The sequence below is a fragment of the Solanum dulcamara genome, chromosome 6 (genome assembly GCF_947179165.1).
Source record: "Solanum dulcamara chromosome 6, daSolDulc1.2, whole genome shotgun sequence".
Lineage (NCBI taxonomy): Eukaryota > Viridiplantae > Streptophyta > Magnoliopsida > Solanales > Solanaceae > Solanum > Solanum dulcamara.
This window is the reverse complement of record NC_077242.1, coordinates 39,086,123-39,105,546: the sequence shown is the minus strand read 5'-3', so window position 1 is coordinate 39,105,546 and position 19,424 is coordinate 39,086,123. Positions and strand designations below refer to the sequence as shown.

The 19,424-nt window shown below is 36.1% G+C and overlaps 1 pseudogene; it reads left to right on the top strand.

Moving 5' to 3' along the window:
• The first annotated feature begins 1,103 nt into the window (after positions 1–1,103).
• Positions 1,104–19,424, top strand: part of LOC129893505 (DNA-directed RNA polymerase III subunit 1-like) — a 59,632-nt pseudogene continuing 41,311 nt past the window's right edge.

Genomic DNA, 19,424 nt, shown 5'->3' with positions numbered 1-19,424 from the left:
TTAGAGATGTTATCCTATTTTGAGAAAAACATAAGATAGACACAAGGTTTGAATATCTGACCTTACATGCATTGTATGATACTTTGAGTTTGACGTCACACGTTTCTTTTTAAAATTATAATACTATTATACATAATTAGATAGGAAAACAGTGAGTTCATGTGAATTTGAGAAACCCCCTTAGATACATCCTACTTTTGGTTTTTTTATATAGTGAATATATTGTATTTAGATTATTTTTTAAAGTACATTACCCTCAATATGGAGCAACCAAATAACTTAATATAAGTCATGAATAATTAGGAAAAATTACCTAAATACATATTTTATTTTACCATATTTTTTAAAATTTTCTATCATTTAAAAAAATTACAAAATTCCTACTCTCTCTTGTTCCCGAACACAATATTTTACGTGATGTATCGAGACGACAGATACATTACTTTACGGGATATATCGATCAGATACATCACTCAACGCAATGTACATGTCGGATAAGTCACTTTACGTGATATATAGGGACGTTGGATACATCACTTTATGTGATGTATCGACCGGATTCATCACTTGACGCGATATATCAATCGAATACATCACTTTACGTGATGTATCATGACGTTTTGCGATGTATCCAGATTCAACAAAATTTAAGGATTTTTTGTAAATTAAAAAAGAATAAGAATATGATATAATTAACTATTAACACTATATAATTTATGTAATCCTTATGAATAATTAAACAGTGGAATATTAATACTTTAGAAAATTTGTGATTAATCCTTACAAATAGTTAAATATTCATATGCTTCATCAAATAATATAAAAACTAGAATAAAAATTTATCTATATTAAAAAAACTAAAAAGCCTATAAACCCTTTCATCTTAGGTTAAAATTTAAATAAGTACAATTGTACAACCCAAAACATAATAACCGAAAATTAAAGAGTTAAAAAAGGAATTAAAAACATATTTGCGACCGGCGAGAATCGAACCTAGGCCTTTGAAAGAAGAGGCAAAAACCCTAAATATCATTTACCAACTGACCTACGGAGAACTTTGCTCTCGCCGCCTTCATTATTAATAAAGTCCACTTAGGATTTCCTCTGTACCGTCCATCGTTGTCACTGGCGCCCCATAAACCCCAGTAAGCATCTTCTTAAACCCCCACAAAAAACAGTCCTTTTTGGGTTTCCTGAGTGGTGCCCAGGAAGATGAAGAGAATATAAAACTCCTTCCAAGTCACAAAATAGCCTTACATTGAAGATGTTGGCCCTAGAAAGATGTCAGTAGTTGTTGATCCTTTTTTTTTTAATGTTGTTGGACAGAAAAAGCATTCAATTTTCCCTCTTTTCAGAGGCTGAAATTTTGAAATTAGCTGAAGTTGAAGTGTACCTTGGGCTTTATTATGAATCTACTAAAAAGCCTATTCAAAATGTCTTGTTAGACCCCTGAATGGTAACTCTCTTATCTACATTGTTCATCCTGATAGAAGGTTGATTCCAACGTGTCTATATATACTATACTATATAATTTGTGGTTCAATATATGGAGGTGTAGTTGTTGCCCTGGATTCTTTTTCGGGTTTGCAGGGAGTAAAATGCAGTTTAGTTTTGTTTCTTGTCATAAACATACAATTTACACCAAATTAAGAGAAATCTGACTTTCCAGAATGATGTTATGCCACGGCGTGGCCTAGTGGTCAATAAATAGGTCGAGAGCCATGAGGTTTCATACAAAATAACACCAGAGAATTAGGAAATCCTCTATTTACTATTCACTGAATAATAACTTTTTTGTTGACAAAAGAATAAAGATCATTTCTATTCCAAGGTGGGGAGTTTCATTTTCCCCATCGACCTATTTGCAGACTAAAATTAAAATAAAATTCTATATTTGCATATCTATAGAAGAACGTATATAAAAATCTTTAGTGAAAGTTAAGAACTCATTGAAATTAATTGATTCGATTTTGAAACCTTTTTGTTTTGTCGAACTTTCTAACTTTTTATTTTCTCTGAATTATTATATAGACCCCATGTATATCTTTACCTTAACCCACTAGAGAAAATTGTTTAATGAAATTTTGTATGACTAATTGTGAATTTTATTCTTTCCATAGGTGACAACTACACCGTGGAATTAGTCGAGGTGCCAAAGCTGGCCTCACACCACGGTCATCAAAAATAAAAAAAGAATGATGGTATGCCATGTTATATGTTCTAGAGCATCGAGAGATGAGTGTAGAAAAGGAAAAGGAATGTGAAATTCTGTTTTCTTATCGACGAATGTTCTCTTTAGTTTCTAGCTTGTATCCTTTTGAATTTTGAAGATTTTGATGCAAGGAAAATAGCTTTCCATTTGTTTTAAGAAGTTGGAATATGTATAGCAGTAATTAGGTTTGGGTGTGCATTAGGAGTCTTTCTGGTTTGGTTAGAGACTTGTATCTCTGTGTAGCAATAACTGTTAGGTTTGGAGTATTTCTAGTTTCAGGGAACTTGTAATTTTTTTTTTGGGAGGGGGTGTTGTGGTGGCGGGGTGAATGAGAACTCTCGATTTGTCTTAGAAGATGAATTTTATAGTATTGGAATGAAATGGACCTAATAGAGCAAAGACTAATTGAGGAATTAGGTTTCTATTTGCAATGCTGGGTTAAAAGGGGGGAAATATCTCAAAATAGGATAAATTGCTAAGGTAACATGTCTATTTGTTGTTGGAGCATAGCATATGCAACCTTTTTGGAGATGAGTATTTCATGAATGAAGACTCAGACTTAATTGATTTGGCGTGAAGTTCGTCTTTTCTAGGACTCTGATCATTCACAAACAAGTACAGCCAAACACTCGCTGTGAGAAGAAAATTGAGGAATTAGCTTGGCTTAGTTGGAAAATTCATAGTAATTAGTAATTACATGTATACAATTTAGGTAAGCTAGAATTAAGATCTTTGCGTGTCATGAGTCCCAACTCTGGCAGAACATGTGCTGAAATATTATCCAAGAGACGAAAAAGTTGACCGAGAGCACCAAAAGAAAAAGTAAACAAGATCACCACTTTTAATTTCCATACCGGAATTTCTATTTCTTCGAAAGCTCTTTTGTAATTTTGCTCTTTTCACACCATAGACAAAAAGTTTATGTTGTTGGTGCTTCTTTGCTTCTTTCCTCATGTGAATTTAGGACAACAGAAAGTCTACAAAAGAATCTTTTGGTAAAAAGAATGGGAAAGAAATCTTAGTTTAAAATTACGAGCTAATCTACAGGTTTATAATTGCTACCAATTTATGAGCCACTCATATCAGTTTGAATGAGTGGAAGCTAAGTAAAGTTATATTGTTTTAGGAGTAGATGATGGAACAACAACCTTGTGCTTCATGTTTCTCTCTGAGAAGTCTCTTTATATATTTTCTGTCTACCAAATACTTTTTTGTGTCTTTGATGCTATCTTGATTATAGGAAGTTTTGGATTTCAGGGGCCTCCAAACAAGAATGGATGTTGTGAAACATGTTATGGTAACTTTAGAGAGTGTCCAGGTCATTATGGGTACTTGGTTCTTGCTCTACCAGTTTATAATGTTGGATATTTAGGCACTGTGGTGAACATCTTGAAGTACATATGCAAGGTGATATCTTATTTAAACTTAACTTCTTTAATCTTATACAGCAATAGGCGATTTCTGGTTTAAAGATTGAAAATGCTATTCGTAGTTTTCAGTTAATCTTTTTTGGTATGTCAACATTTTATAACTTCAAGAAAGCAATTTGACTGGCACAGTGGCTGAAGTATAATTTTTCTTCCACATCATATTGATAGTAGTGAGGAAAAAATAGTACCCAAATTATTAGAAATTACTTCGGTTGAAAAAAGAGTCACTGGTAACTTTAATTTTAAGTTTATAAATGATTAAATTTTTTGATAGTTTTATGCTAAATTATAGTTTAGAAGTGTGAAAAGTATTCAGAGACGTTATCTAGCATAATGAGAAAAAAACATCTACTTTCCTACTATCCTCAAAGGAAAAAAATAGTATATCGACACTCTATATAATTGATGTAATACTTTGATGCAATACTTGTGCAAATTGCCAAATTACAGCCAGAATTGTCAGTTTAGAACCTACAAGAGTGGTAGGTCATTTATCAGAATTAGATTGCCTTTCCGATTGATCTGACATAAATATTTCAGATAATTGCAGTTGTCGCAAAGACTCTCAATACGGAAAAAGATAAGAAAACATGTGTATGAGCAGATGTCCTCTAAAAATCAATACATAACCTGATTTTTCTAATTAACGATTATGAACTCTGGAGGAAAAGCCTTTAGATATAATTCTTTTAGTGAGAGACCTTGATTTTTATAGCCTTCATTCTTTGTTTTTCAGTTTGCTTGTTGCATACTATAAAGTTCTTTCTGTCGTGGTCCAAAATAAATAGTGAAGAATGAGGTTGAGTATTAAGCATGCTTGCTTATTATAAACATTTTTTTCTTTAAAAAATTAAGTCTATTATGGGGTTAAAAAAGCCTGTCTGGTCCATATGAACACTTCCGTTTCTGGTTGACAAAAAGTAGTAGAAATGCTCATACAGATCAAAATATGTGTCATTTTGGTATCAAATTTTTAGTTATGGGAATTCACTGAAAAGTAGAAGCTGGTTTGGGGGCACAAAACATTTTTGAAACAAATTCGGGATAAAGAAGCAGAGGTTCGTACACATCATGACACTGACTTGGTGTTTGATTGATGAAATTGTTTCACCCAACAGAAGAATCAAAGAAAGAAGCAGAAGTAGTTGAGAATGATTTTGAGGTAATGGGGAAAAAGGTAGTAATTTAAAATTAACATGTAAAAACTAGTAACTTTATATTAACATGACAGAAGAAGTTAATGGGATGTTTGGGGAGTGTTAGAGTGGGTAAAAGTCCCACATTGGTTGGGAATGTACCGGTGGTCTTTTTATATGGACTTGGGCAATCCTCCCCTCATGAGCTAGCTTTTGAGGTTGAGTTAGACCCATGTGCCATATCTTTACATGGTATCAGAGTCAGACCATCCTCGTTTGGGCTCCTGATCCACGCTCCAGTTGGGCCTGGGCGTGAAGGAGGGTGTTAGAGTGGGTAGAAGTCTCATATTGGTTGGGGAATTGACTGGTGGTTTGTTTATATGGACTTGGACAATCTTTCCCCAATGAACTAGCTTTTGAGGTAGAGTTAGGCCCATGTGTCGTATCTTTAAAAGGAGTAAGACTGCTATTACAAAGTAATTTTAAATTAATATGTAAAAAACTAGTAATTTTATATTAACATGATAGAAGAAGTAAATGAGATGTTTGAGGAGCAAGACTGCTATCCCGCTGTAATCTTAAGTTAACATGTAAAAGCTAGTTTCAGAGGCAAACAAAATCTCTAAATCAAATTTAGAACAACGAAAAAGAGGATTCTGATGGGGTTGGTGTATACATAGAATTGTAAGGTGAATTAATTTTGGGGGAAGGTATAGAATGCCTGGTGCTGGGTAAGGTAGATTAATTATGGTGAAGGTTTAAAACATATTTTGTGTGTGCAAACATGAAATTGCCTGTATCTTGAATAAAAAAATTTGCAATGTACTACATCTGCGGAAGGTAAAGTTAGTATCATCTGGTGGAGAATTTTCATTGCAAAAGTTAGTCAGTTGCGATATATCATATGTCAGTAATAAAAATAAATATGAATAGTGATTAAGTAAGTTGAAATTGAACAATCCTAACAGTTTTCAAAAGCCAATTGGTAAGATTCCACGTCAGGACAATAATTTATTTGATTATGATAATTTGACCTTGTTACCCCATACCCACTTGTGGGATTACACTGGGTTTGTTGTTGATTTTCCCTTGTCATGATGTTTTGGAGATAGAAAACTAATATCAGTGAAGTTTATGATGCCTTGTTAGAGTTTATTTTCCTTTGGCTTTTTCCCCTTACACTGTCCTTGCTCAAAAGCTTGGTATCTTTAATAATTTTCCTTGTGCAACTGCTTTCTTGATCAGTGCTGCTCCTCGATACTTCTTGATGACAAGGAGCTTCGAGACATTTTGAAGAAGATGAGAAATCCAAGAATTGAGTTTTTGAAGAAGAGTGAGCTACTTAAAAAGGTTGTGACAAGGTGTAATACCATGACAAGTTCCCAAAAGGCTGCCACATGTTCCAAATGCGGATACATGAATGGTTTGGTATTCTTCTCCATCTCCATCTCCATCATTTTGGGTGAAAGTAGTCCTTTGTTCGGTCTAGATTCCATATACATTTTTATTGACTAGTCATTATGCATTTGCGTTCCACATGTATTTCACGTGATTATAAAGAGCATTAATTTGAAAATATTTTATGAAAATTTTGTATCAATAATCTAATGCGAAATATAAAATGATTGGATATTTTTTGAACTTGTAAATGTTAAAAAAAATCATTTAGTTAAATATTATTGTGCATAATAGATCCTTATTAAGTAAATAGGTTTTTAAGGGGGCCAGCTTGTGGGTCAGGTCTCTCTCTGACCTGATAGCAAATAACAAGGATCGCCTCCTAGCCCATTATTGTGATATACTTTTATCACAACTTTTTAAAGATTAGTCAAATGACACATATGAAAAGCTAAATTCTATCCTAAAACATCTGTATAAACACACTATAAATGATACTAAGAAGTAAAGACAATGTGTATGGGTGATTTTTTCCATTATTAATAAAATTATTTACCTTAAAAAATATATCAAACTTTATATAATTTTGTTGAACCGTGTGACTATCTCACTAAAAGCTTAAGTTGTTAGTTAGAACAAACTTTTATTTAATTAGTTATGTCTTTAACACACCCAATCACGTGAGGGCATGATTCTTTTTTCACAAGCCAAATGTGTTAAATTCTTTTTAATAATGGGAGGCATTAAGAATCAAACCCAGGACCTCTATCTGCTCTGGTACCATGTTGAAGTGTGCCACCATCTCATTAAAACACTTAATCTGTTAGTAAGAGCATATATTTTTTTTAATAATCAATAAGAGATTTTATAAATACTTGCACTAAGCTAGTGGCCAGTGCAACAAGCGTAGTTACAAATTGTGCAAATCTTCTATTGTTTCTACCATTGCATCTATATCATGTACAATAATTAGTATGCACCAAAAGCTACCAAAAAAGTAAATCTATATTTAAGGGTATAAATGTCTCTCCATTTGCTTAATTATGTCTTCAACAATTTCAAATGATTTATCTGAGACTTTGATTATTAGGGGAGGCTGCGTTACTCTATGGTCTTTGCATGGTCATAGTACCCTCACAATCTCATTGTTTATCTTATTCTTTTATTTTTGTTAATTGTAGGTATGGTGAAAAGGGTTCAGTTAAAAATCATACATGAACAAGGAAATCGTATCTTGGATGAGCTCAATGTAGCTATCTCTGACAAGAGAGAGCTCAGGGCATCTGTTAGTGTGCCTCCAGAAATTGACCCCAAAGTAGTTTACTCCCTTTTCAAGAATATGTCCGATGAGGTATTGTTTAATGTTTTGTTAATTCATACGCTCTTTAGTTCTTCTTCTAAACTAATTCACTTGGTTGTCTAGTCCTACTTTTTAATTATCTTTTCTACCATTGTTCTCTCATGGTTTTGCATGCAGGATTGTGAGTTACTCTACCTTAGTGATAGACCAGAAAAACTCCTTATTACAAGTATTCTGGTGCCACCAATAGCTATTCGCCCTTCAGTATTTGTGGATGGCGGAACACAGAGGTCATATGCAGCTTTTTTGTCTAATAACTTTTACTTTGATCTAGAATGTTTGTTGACAATAGAAGAAATTTTACTGCACAAATGTTTTTCCACACTTAAAAAGCATTTTAGTTATTTATAAGTTCCCTTTTCTCTCAATTTTGTGTTCATAGGTAGCTGCGCTACTTGTTTTGGGATGTGAACTTTTTGAGGCGTAGGTTGTTGGGTGATCATATGTTTCACCTATGATATAAGAGCATGAAAAACATGGAGGATATTTGGCAGGAATCTGGATATGGTTTCTACTTGTGACAAAGTGTTACATTTTTTACCAAACATAGGCTAGATAAGTTCTAATTGGACACTTCACATAGTTTTGTTGCATTTTGATTTAGCTCAACAATTTTCAGTGTTAATTTTTTTTTCTATGGAACCTCAATCCCTGAGATTGTTGCCAATACTCTTCTTCTTTTGTAGCTTTACATGAGTGACGCATTGATATTATGATAGATGCTCAATTACCACTTGAAGCCTGGCTTTGTCATTTGCAGTGCTATTATCTCTCACATTAAGATTCAAATACTTCTGATAACTTCCTGAAGTTGTTTAGTTGCCTGTTGCAGCAATGAGAATGACATCACGGAGAGGCTTAAGTTCATTATTCAAGCAAATGCCAGTCTTCATCAAGAGATGTCTGATAGCACTCCTGTTAAGAGTCTGGTAATTTTTGGTTGACTTTCTGCTCTTTTTGAAAGTCAATGATATTCAGTGTTCTCAGTTATCACCTTTTTGTAACTTTTTTTGGTTGTTAATTAGATGGAATTTTTACCGAATTTCTCCTCGACTTCATATTCAATATGTGTTGCATTTCTTTTATGTTATAGTGTAATTGTGTACTTGATGAGAAGTATTTAAGCATATTTTGATAGCTGGAGTCTATTTTCCTTAAAAGTGATGAGGAGGAGCCGAATATAAGTTTTTTTTAAAACTGGTAACATGTATTTTTCAGCATTAAGGGTATGCTTGCCACCTCCAAAAGTGTGCTTACATAGATAGCTAATTACAAAAAGCCTAGGAAGTCCACTATCGGTATTTTATTTACTATACATTGCTCTTTACACCAAAAACATAAAGTAGAAATGCATTTCCCTTTGATCTTTTGAATGGAGTTTGATCTTCCTTTGAAAATTCTCTCATTCCTTTCCTTTCATATGGCCCACCATATGCAAGCTGGCCCACATATATGAAGACAAACAACGATTTTTCTTACAAATGTGTAGCATTCTAACACCCTCTCCCCCTGGCATGCCCAGGATTGGACATTTGAGCCGTTTATAAAATAATGTGGGGCCCAACATTGGAAACCCATCCACAGGGATGGGCCTGACCTTTATACCAAGGGAAGAAAATGGAGCTTGGGGGCGTGATTCAACACCAAAATTTAATTACTAAGGTGAGAATTGTCCAAATTCATAAGAAGACAATGACACATTCTCTCACCTAGTGTTGACGCTCTAACATTATTCATGTCTCTCATTTGTAGGTCCACATTCAAGTCCACTTGTGAACCTCAAAAACCGAGTTGTGTGAGGTATGTAGAGCCTCACATCTGATAAATAAGGTCATCCAATGGGGCTTTATAGGTCTTAGGTTGACTTCACCTGATTTAAGGTTTTAGGTTGGATGTACCGGTTCTTTCACCCCCAATACTTGGGGTCATATGCTAGCAGCACATCATGTCAAGGTCCAAGAAAAAGAATTAGACTCACATGTTTTGGGGTGTGTTACAGGGCTACCTAAATAGTTTAATTATTCCTCCTTTAGCAAACTTGATGAAGCAATTCACGCTCTTCAAAAAGTTGATGGAACATGCATTCTTGTTTATGTTTGAACTCCATAAAGCTGCCCCGGGGGGTGTACCACAATCAGAACAGTAGAAGACCTCTGCTTAGTAACTCATAGTGGAGTAACTGGGAGATCATCTCAAGGTACAGGGTTGTAGAGGAAGGTAGTGAGAAAGATGCAATCTTGAGAGCGTAGAAATTGGGAAGTTTATTCTTGTATTGGACATCCAAGTGGCAGAGGTTGTTAGTTGCGGGTTGCAAATTTCTGTGTCTGCTTCTGGTCACCTCGTTTTTGCCTTGCCATTTCTGCCAACTCATTATCAGGTTGTAATTGCGGTGTTTTATTTTCTAACATCAGCTTTTGCCCACGGTAGAAACGAACCAGTTGATAACTTTATTTCCAATTTAGACACGTTCTTTAAGATACATGATGCAATAGCATGCACATTACAACTGATGGGAATTCTTTCAGATATTGTGTGCTTCTGCACCTTTGGGTTGGTCCTTTTGTACTCTCTGGTTTAGCAGATAAAATTCTAGTCCTTTTGTACTAATACTAGGAATACATACTTCCGTTTTTATATATAAAAAAAGGATTACATTCTCCCATCCAAGTTGATTTCCTTACCTCCTTATATGAATTGGAGAATTTATCCATATTATACCTGTGGAGAGAGCTACTACAGTAGATTTTTAACCTATGTTAGGTAAAATATTTATCAAATAGTTTTTTAAGTGTTGAAATCAAAAAAAGCTTGTGCTACTGTTAAATCTTGGTATTTGCAGACACACCATTGCAAATTACTGTCTCTTCAAGATTGAATTGCTAGGATAGTGTAGGGTAGATTTTGAATCTAACTACTGTGATAGCGATTTGACTCAATTTGTCTAGCAGTTCTGTTAGTTCTGCTAAATCTCAGCACTACATCATTCATTTATCTCTTTTTGCAATATGTGCTTGTTTCTCTTCACGATCTTATTGAACACGACGACCATCACTTGAGTCTAGATATCAATCCCACTAAACTGTGTGTTCCCTGGTGAAACACTGGAAAATGATCTTGAACTTTTTGATATTGGTTTGACATAATTACTGAATGTTTAGTGCGAGCTTTTCTTGTGAGAGATATATGTCAGCAAGTGTCTATTTAGGCTAACAGGCAGGGTTTCTCCAAACATCAGGGAATTTGAAATTTATGTCTCGTGCATCAATTATTGTCAATTTGCTGATGCATGTTGACCAGATATTTTCTGTCTATTAATGCTACTTCAGACCTCTATTTTATCTTACTCGATGTTACAACATTGATATAGAATCTTTGGACTAGTCTGCAAATGGAAGTCGCACAATATATAAACAGTGATGTTCGTGGAGTGCCACTACATAATATGCAATCTTCTAAACCGTTGAGTGGTTTCACTCAACGTCTTAAAGGAAAGCAGGGACGATTCCGTGGAAATCTCTCAGGAAAGCGTGTGGAATATACTGGCCGAACTGTTATATCTCCTGATCCAAATTTGAAAATTACAGAGGTCTGACACGGAACTAGTGTTTGATCGATATCAATCATTAAATTTCACTATGAAGGGAGAATCACAAATACATATGCAGGTTGCTGTTCCAATACTGATGGCTCAAATTTTAACATATCCTGAGCGAGTTTCTCAGCACAATATAGAGAAGTTGAGGCAATTTGTTCGTAATGGACCAAATAAGTATCCTGGTGCGAAGTTTATCAGGCATCCTGATGGAACTGAGATATAAGAACTGTACTTTTTCAACCCTTCCTGTAAATCACATGCCTAAATCTTCTAAAGTCTAGCTTAATTGTATAATGCAGATCGTTGATGTTCTCTTCTAGAAAGCGTCATGCTGATGAATTGAAATTTGATTATATTGTTGATCGACATCTAGAAGATGGAGATATAATCCTGTTTAACAGACAGCCAAGTCTGCATAGAATGTCAATCATGTCTCATCGGGTGACTATTATTTTGATAAAAAATGCGTGAATGAATATGTTGCTGGCTCATGTCCAGGTACTGGAGCCTTTGGATCATTCAGTCTTCAAATTATAATTTTTCATTTTTTCTGGCAGGCGAGGATAATGCCATGGCGCACATTGAGATTTAATGAATCTGTATGTAACCCTTATAATGCTGATTTTGATGGCGATGAGATGAATATGCATGTGCCACAAACAGAGGAGGCGAGGACAGAGGCTCTTATGTTAATGGGGGTAAGTTTACTCTTTCCACTCATCTTTGCTTGACATATGTGGATAACAAGTAAAATGGTAGTGTTTTGAGTTAGCTATGCAAGTGTTTGAAATTATAGTAATGTGTGAAAGAGAAGTCCAGTTGAGAAAGTCCGCATCCTAGTTCATTGTGAGGTAAACATTTGATGTGTTGGGGAAACTGTCAACCTTTGGGGTGGACTAATACAGAACTATGGTCAATACTATCCAATCGATACAAAAGCTATTTTGTCTAATATTTTCACTTTTATCAAATTTAAAAGAAACAATTTGCTTGGTATAGTCTTCAATTTTATTATTTTTTATATACTTTATAAAGTACTCCCTCCATTTCACTTTATGTGGCAAAGTTAGGAGTACAATTGTCAAAGTAATTGATTTTCGGCGTTAATTCGAACATAGATTCATTAATTTTTGGAATTAAAGTTACATATTTGAAAACTACATTAAAAATACTATAAGTCATAATAGTAATAATTCAAAACATTTAAGAGAAGCATGTTTAGTTAGCAACCTCTTTGACTCCCTAAATGGTAAGGTTGCCACATTAATTGGACTAGAGCAGTATAGACTCTGGGAAGAGCCAAAATTGCAGATTCAATATGGGATGACTTAATATATTCGAGGGGTATGCCGGTTTGGGTTTTCTCTGTTGCATTTATGCAGCTTTAGAGTCTACTGCTTAAGGTCATCTATTTGAAAGATGGACGTGATGTCTCGAGGGCTCCATATAAGGTCATCTATTTGAAAGATGACCGTGATGTCTCAAGGGCTCCATATCTTGATGTAGTTTGCTTTGCCTTTTCCCTTTTCCAAAGCGAGGAAACTTTTCTTTTTCCCATTTCTACTCGATCTCTTTGTGATTAATACTCTCCTTTCCTGTCAGAAATAAAATATAGATTGCTGCTTCCATTGTCAATAGTGTTTGTCTGTCTGAAAGGTCCATTGGCATATCAGAATGGCGTCTTCTTAAAATCAGAACGAAATCCCTACCTGCTTATTAGCTGAAGTTATTTAATAGAATCTATAGAGCATATGTTACAAGATTGAGGGGAGGGATTTGGGTTGCTTCTTAATTATTCCAGTGCATCTTCTCTTCTGTTCCCTTATTTGAGATTTTTGCTTAAGGCTTTCCAAGCGAGGTCAAGGTTTCCTCATCTATGCTTTACTAATATTACATTTCGGTTTGGAAGTTTCTGAAAGTTACAACAGGAAACCTGAAAAGCAGATCTTCCAAACTCCCATCTTTTTAATGATATCTTGTTGCAAAAATGTGGCAGAAATTGTTTGAGTCTGTCCTCTAACTGTGACCAAAATAGGCTATGAAGAAATAGTGAACTCGTCTTTATTTGTTTCCATGTTAGTTTTCTCCTTTATGTGTTTGTGATAAAAATGCAGGTTCAAAACAATTTATGCACTCCGAAGAGTGGAGAAATTTTGGTTGCTTCGACCCAGGATTTTCTGACGTCTTCCTTTCTCATTACGAGGAAGGACACATTCTATAATCGTGCTTCCTTTTCAGTTATTTGCTCATATATGGGCGACGCAATGGATCCTACAGATTTACCAACTCCAGCATTTATTAAGGTTTGGTTAAACCTCGAAAGAGTGTGAACGTTTACTTCCGTTTGTTGCCTGATTGATGACGTTCTCGTTTTCGAATACTTCTCTTTTCTATGATCCTCTTTCTATTCCTCTATGTGCTCCTTTCATGTCTTTAACTATCTTGATGATTGGTCAGGCAGACATAAGGCTTTACAAGGCGGTGAAGTGTTCAGGCAGGACTTTGAAAAATCCAAAAGTAGCAATTGCACATTCAACATTTGAACTACAGTGGTTATCAAGAATAAATCACTTTCTGGGAAAGTGCATTTCACAAATGTTAAGCATATGTGAACCTGCATTTTTACATTATGGCGACAACCTTTTAGGGATTTGCTGGTTATTGAGCTTTTGTACCCACACCATAAGCTGATATCCACTTTTTGTCTTTTGCAAGTATGTGTTGGCACCCCTTTCCATCTGTTAGTAAAGATGAGGCCTTTGTTAAAAACGGAATACTCTGGAATTAGTTATTTTTGGTCCTGTGTCTCATGAGGGCATGTCGGTAGCGGAAATTGTTGGTGAAATAGTCCACATATGACCATACTTTCTTTCCCCCTAATGCTCTCTCTCTCATATAGATAATGTTAGGCCAAGTCGTAGATAAGTGTGTAATTGAGAGGAAGAAAAGGGAACAGGGGTTATCGGGGATGTTGTTCTGGAGGGAGGTGCCTACTGAAAGGATGAGGGCAGTTAAGTTGCTTCAACAGTTTCTTTCCTTATTTTCTTTATATCCTTTTGTTTATTTTATTCTTAGGCAACATAGAGTAAGTGAAGAGGGTTGTTTCCCTTATAAAGGAAACTATTAGTGTCATTTGACCCTTTTTTGTGTTAATACTGCTAAAATTGAAAAAGTATCTTTTGATTGAATTTTTGATCTTAGAAGCCTTTTGGCCTGTCATCTTTCTTTCTAGATATTTGATTTGAACTGGAATATGTATACTAACACTAACTAAAATCATTGCACACTCCCTTCTTATTAGTGTCATTTGACCCTTTTTTGTGTTAATACTGCTAAAGTTGAAAAAGTATCATTTGATTGAATTTTTTATCTTAGAAGCCTTTTGGCCTGTAATCTTTCTTCCTAGATATTTGATTTGAACTGGAATATGGATATTAACACTAACTAAAATCATTACATACTCCCTTCTTTTTTTATTAGTTGGTGGTATTTATTGAGTTCTTTTTCATCTTAACTTTTTACTCTTGTATTTTTCAAGCCCGTTTGAAAACACTTTTCTTGAGCCGAGGGTGTTATTGGAAACAACCTCTACCTCACCCAAGGTAGGGGTAAGGCCTGCGTACATCCCACCCTCCCCAAACCCCATTTATGGGATTAAATGTATGTTGTTGTTGGTATTTATTGAGTTCTATTTCCATCTTTTTTTGAAATGCTTAAGCCAGTAGAATTTACTGCTTGTCTTGTCTTTGGATCTTCAATTGACTGAGGTGGCCTTTTACAGCCGGTTGAGCTTTGGACTGGGAAACAACTCTTCCATATGCTACTGCCGTCCGTGTTCAAAGATGAGAGTCTACGTAAATCTAACAGTCACAGAAAAGAGTTACAGTGGGAAAGGGGAGACAATGTGCCCAAGTGATGGATTTGCTTATTTCCGTAATAGCGAACTGATCAGCGGGTAGCTCGGGAAGGCTACACTAGGTCAGTTTACCTTAGTGCCCCCTGGTCGAAATTGACATGATTTTTTTCTTATTTACTAAATAATTTGATTCTGTTGATGGTACATGTGGAATTTCATGCGTGGGAAGAAACTTTATTGGTTTGATCTTACTATTCATTTAAATGTTCAAACAAATGCCTTCATGGGAAATACACAACACAATTTCAAGTTCTTTTTTGTTCCATTGCATCTGGGGTGAAGTATGTTGGAGACACTTTGCTATGCAGTGAGGAAAGAGACGAAAAAAATTAGTAATATGACAAAAGATAGTAAAAAATCTTCTTTTGGGGAGAAAAATGTGGACAAAGTGAAACAAGCTGGGTTGAAAATTTTAGTATAGTAGTACCACAATGGAGTGGGTGTGACCATGGTGGAGAAGCTCCACTAACCCACTCTGTACTTATCTCTAATTTATGATATTACAATATATTTGCTCGTGAAATTGGATCTTTTGGTGCCTTCACCTGCAAATCATTTCATCTTCTTGATCCAATGAAATGCTCATAGGTCGCTTGGTAGAATGGTAGTACCTTAGACATTGTCCCAAGATTTAAAATTATATGGGTGATTAGATTATAGATAATTCTATTTTTATGAATCTTTTTTTGGGGACATGTGAATTGTTTTACAACATATTCAATTGCTAATGCCTTGGGCTAAACTTCAGCTCCTACTTACATTTAAAAATAAATTTTAGGTAAGTTTTCTTTACCGTTCATTTTCCATCACATGTATCCTATGGGTCGGTCATCATTAAGTTCACCATACGGGATAAAGATTGCTTAACCTAAATTTATAGGGATCCCAAAGATGGCTTAAGAAACCACCAGGATTACCCTCAAAAACTCCAATTGTATCTTTCCAGATTCCTACATTTTAAGTTTATCATCATCGTACATGTAATGAATGGCCTCAAGGTTTCAAAAAATTTATTTCTTCATAACAAAACAAGGTTGGAATTTCTGGGAACTCCAGGAAATATGTAACAGGATGTTCCTATAGATGTTGTTGGTCTTTGATGTACCTTCTTGGTACTTCTTTTAATAAAAGATAATGGGAGTCTTTTTCTGAAAAAAAGGAGGGAAAACAATTTTCCTCTAGTATCTTGTAAATATTAACTTTTTCTACAAGGAAGGGGTTTTAGAGATATGAAGAATATCTATATTCAATGTGACATTGTTAGGGAGGTAGTTGTAGATATTCACCCAGGAGGAGAAGAACGAAGAAGGGTGATAATCATTATCTATAGAGGAGCAAAGTGTAGATGGTTTATTGGAGAGGCAACAGAATTGTATGAAGTGGGTGTGTCAAAAGGGATTGTGTAGGGAAGAAATTGGTTCTCGGAGCAAATATGATATACCCTTAATAATGGTGAAAGAGTACTTTTTTGACAGGACTCTTAGTGGAAAAAAAAGCCCTGAAAGAGGCGCTCGTGTAGGTGGTTAGCATGGAAATTATATTGGAAAATTTTCATGGAGGGCTAGGGGGGAATCGTTTTGGGAGATTACTACTAGAGGGCTCTCTGGTATTATGAATAGGAGGAGGTGAAGGAGTTCCTAAATAAGCTTTATGAATGGCCAGTAGGGGTAGGGATTGAAAGGTAGACATGAAGATGATGGGGAAAGGGATGAAGACTTTAAAATTAAAAAAAATTGTACTTGGAGATTGGAATAAAGCGTGAAACACCTAGGCACCATTTTCTTTTGTTCTGCATAAGGAATAACTTGAAAAAATAAGAAAGTTGTTTACATAAGGAGTATAAAAAGAATCAAGAAACAGTTCACCTTCTAATGTGTTGCAGGTTCACGATTCAGCTAAGAAATTTTCAATGCTTAATATTTGTAGAAAATTGGCTACGAAGAATGATGGCTGAAAGAACCATACCGCTATGTATATTCCGGAACAATAAAATAAGGTTGTTTGAAATAGCATGAGGATGTAAGAAGTATAATAAGTCTTCGTTACTTATGTATAGATGAATTTAGGTAGTTCTATATGATTGTTGAGCTACTTATGCACTTTGTATATACTTTTACACCATCTTGATATTATATTAATGAAATATTATTTACTTAACCAAAAATAAAGAATATAAGGAAGAACCGATTTTGAATAAAATCTATGAAGGGTAAGAAAAGATCAGGCAAGTAGGAAAAAAGTAACTACAACTGCTTTGGGAGGAAAAATAGCACTAGTAGGATTAAAGAAATAGTCAAAGAAGGATACAACAACAACAACAACCCAGTGAAATTCCACAACGTGGGGTCTGTGGAGAGTAACGTGTACGCAGACCTGACTTCTACCAAGGTAAGACGCTGTTTCCGAGAGACCCTCGGCTTAATAGAAACATAAAATGAGGTCAGATACGGCTAAGAAGTTCAAAGCGATATGAGAAAAACAAATAACAGAAGTGACACAGATAAAATAGAGTAATGAAAGTACAGAAAGTAATAGATAATAACAGAAATCATAGCACAAGAAATTATAATGCGCTAATGCGCCTACTAATAAGGCAGAATAACGAGCCTTTGTACTAGCCTTCTACCCTAATATGGGTCCTCCACACTCTCCTATCTAAGGTCATGTCCTCGGTAAGCTGTAACTGCGCCATGTCCTGTCTAATCACCTCTCCCCAATACTTCTTCGGCCTACCCCTACCTCTTCTGAAACCATCCATGGCCAACCTCTCACACCTCCGCACTGGGGCATCTGTGTCTCTCCTCTTCACATGCCCAAACCATCTCAGTCGCACTTTCCGCATCTTGTCTTCAACCGAGGCCACTCCTACCTTGTCCAGAATAGCCTCATTTCTAATCCTGTCGCTCTTGGTATGTCCACACATCCATCTCAACATTCTCATCTCGGCTACTTTCATTTTTTGAACGTGAGAGAGCTTAACTGGCCAACACTCCGCCCCATATAACATTGTCGGTCTAACCACCACTTTGTAGAACTTGCCCTTAAGTTGTGGTGGCACCTTCTTGTCACATAGCACACCGGAAGGGGGCCTCTATTTCATCCACCCTGCCCCAATACGATGTGTGACATCATCTTCAATCTCTCTGCTGCCTTGCATGATAGACCCAAGGTACTTGACACTACTTTTCTTTTGGATGGCCTGGTCACCAAGCCTAACTTCCGCTCCAACCTCCTGAGGTGTCTCACTGAACTTGCACTCTAAGTACTCTGTCTTGGTCCTACTCAGTTTAAATCCTTTAGACTCCAAGGTATGTCTCCAATCCTCCAGCTTAGCGTTAACTCCGCTACGAGTCTCATCGATCAGGACTACGTCGTCCGTGAAAAGCATACACCATGGCACCTCACCTTGAATTTTTCGCGTCAATCCATCCATCACCAAGACAAATAAAAACGGACTAAGAGATGATCCTTGATGTAACCCCATCACAACTGGGAAGTGCTCTGAGTCCCCTCCTACTGTCCTTACCCTGGTTTTAGCACCCTCATACATGTCCTTGATCACCCTAATGTACGCCACAAGTACACCTTTAGCCTCCAAACATCTCCATAGTATCTCTCGTGGAACTTTATCGTAAGCCTTTTCTAGGTTGATGAATACCATATGCAAGTCCCTCTTCCTCTCCCTATACTGCTCCACCAATCTCCTCATAAGATGGATGACTTCTGTAGTTGAGCGTCCTAGCATAAATCAGAACTGGTTCTCTGAAATAGACACGCCTCTCCTCACCCTCATCTCCACCACTCTTTCACACACTTTCATAGTATGGCTTAGAAGCTTGATACCTCTATAGTTGTTGCAGCTCTGAATATCCCCCTTGTTTTTGTATAGAGGGATCATTACGCTCAACCTCCATTCTTCGGGCATCGTTGCCGTCTTAAAGATGACATTAAATAACCTAGTCAGCCACTCCAAATCTACCGAGCTCGTGCTCTTCCAAAATTCTCCAAGGATCTCGTCAGGTCCGGTCGCTCTTCCCCAACGCATCCTACGCACAACACCCTTAACCTCTTCGACCGTAATACTCCTGCAACACCCATAATTGTGACGCCTCCCTGTATGCTCCAAATCTCTCAACACAATCTCTCTGTCCCCTTCCTCATTCAAGAGTTTATGGAAGTATGACTGTCATCTCTATTTAATGAGGGTCTCCTCTATCAATACTTTTCCATGCTCGTCCTTAATGCACTTCATTTGATCTACATCGCGTGCCATTCTCTCCCACGCCCTGGCTAGCCTGAACAATTTCCTATCCCCGCCTTTCTTTTGTAGTTCAGCATAAAGGCGTTCAAAAGTTGCCGTTTTGGCCGTCGAAACCA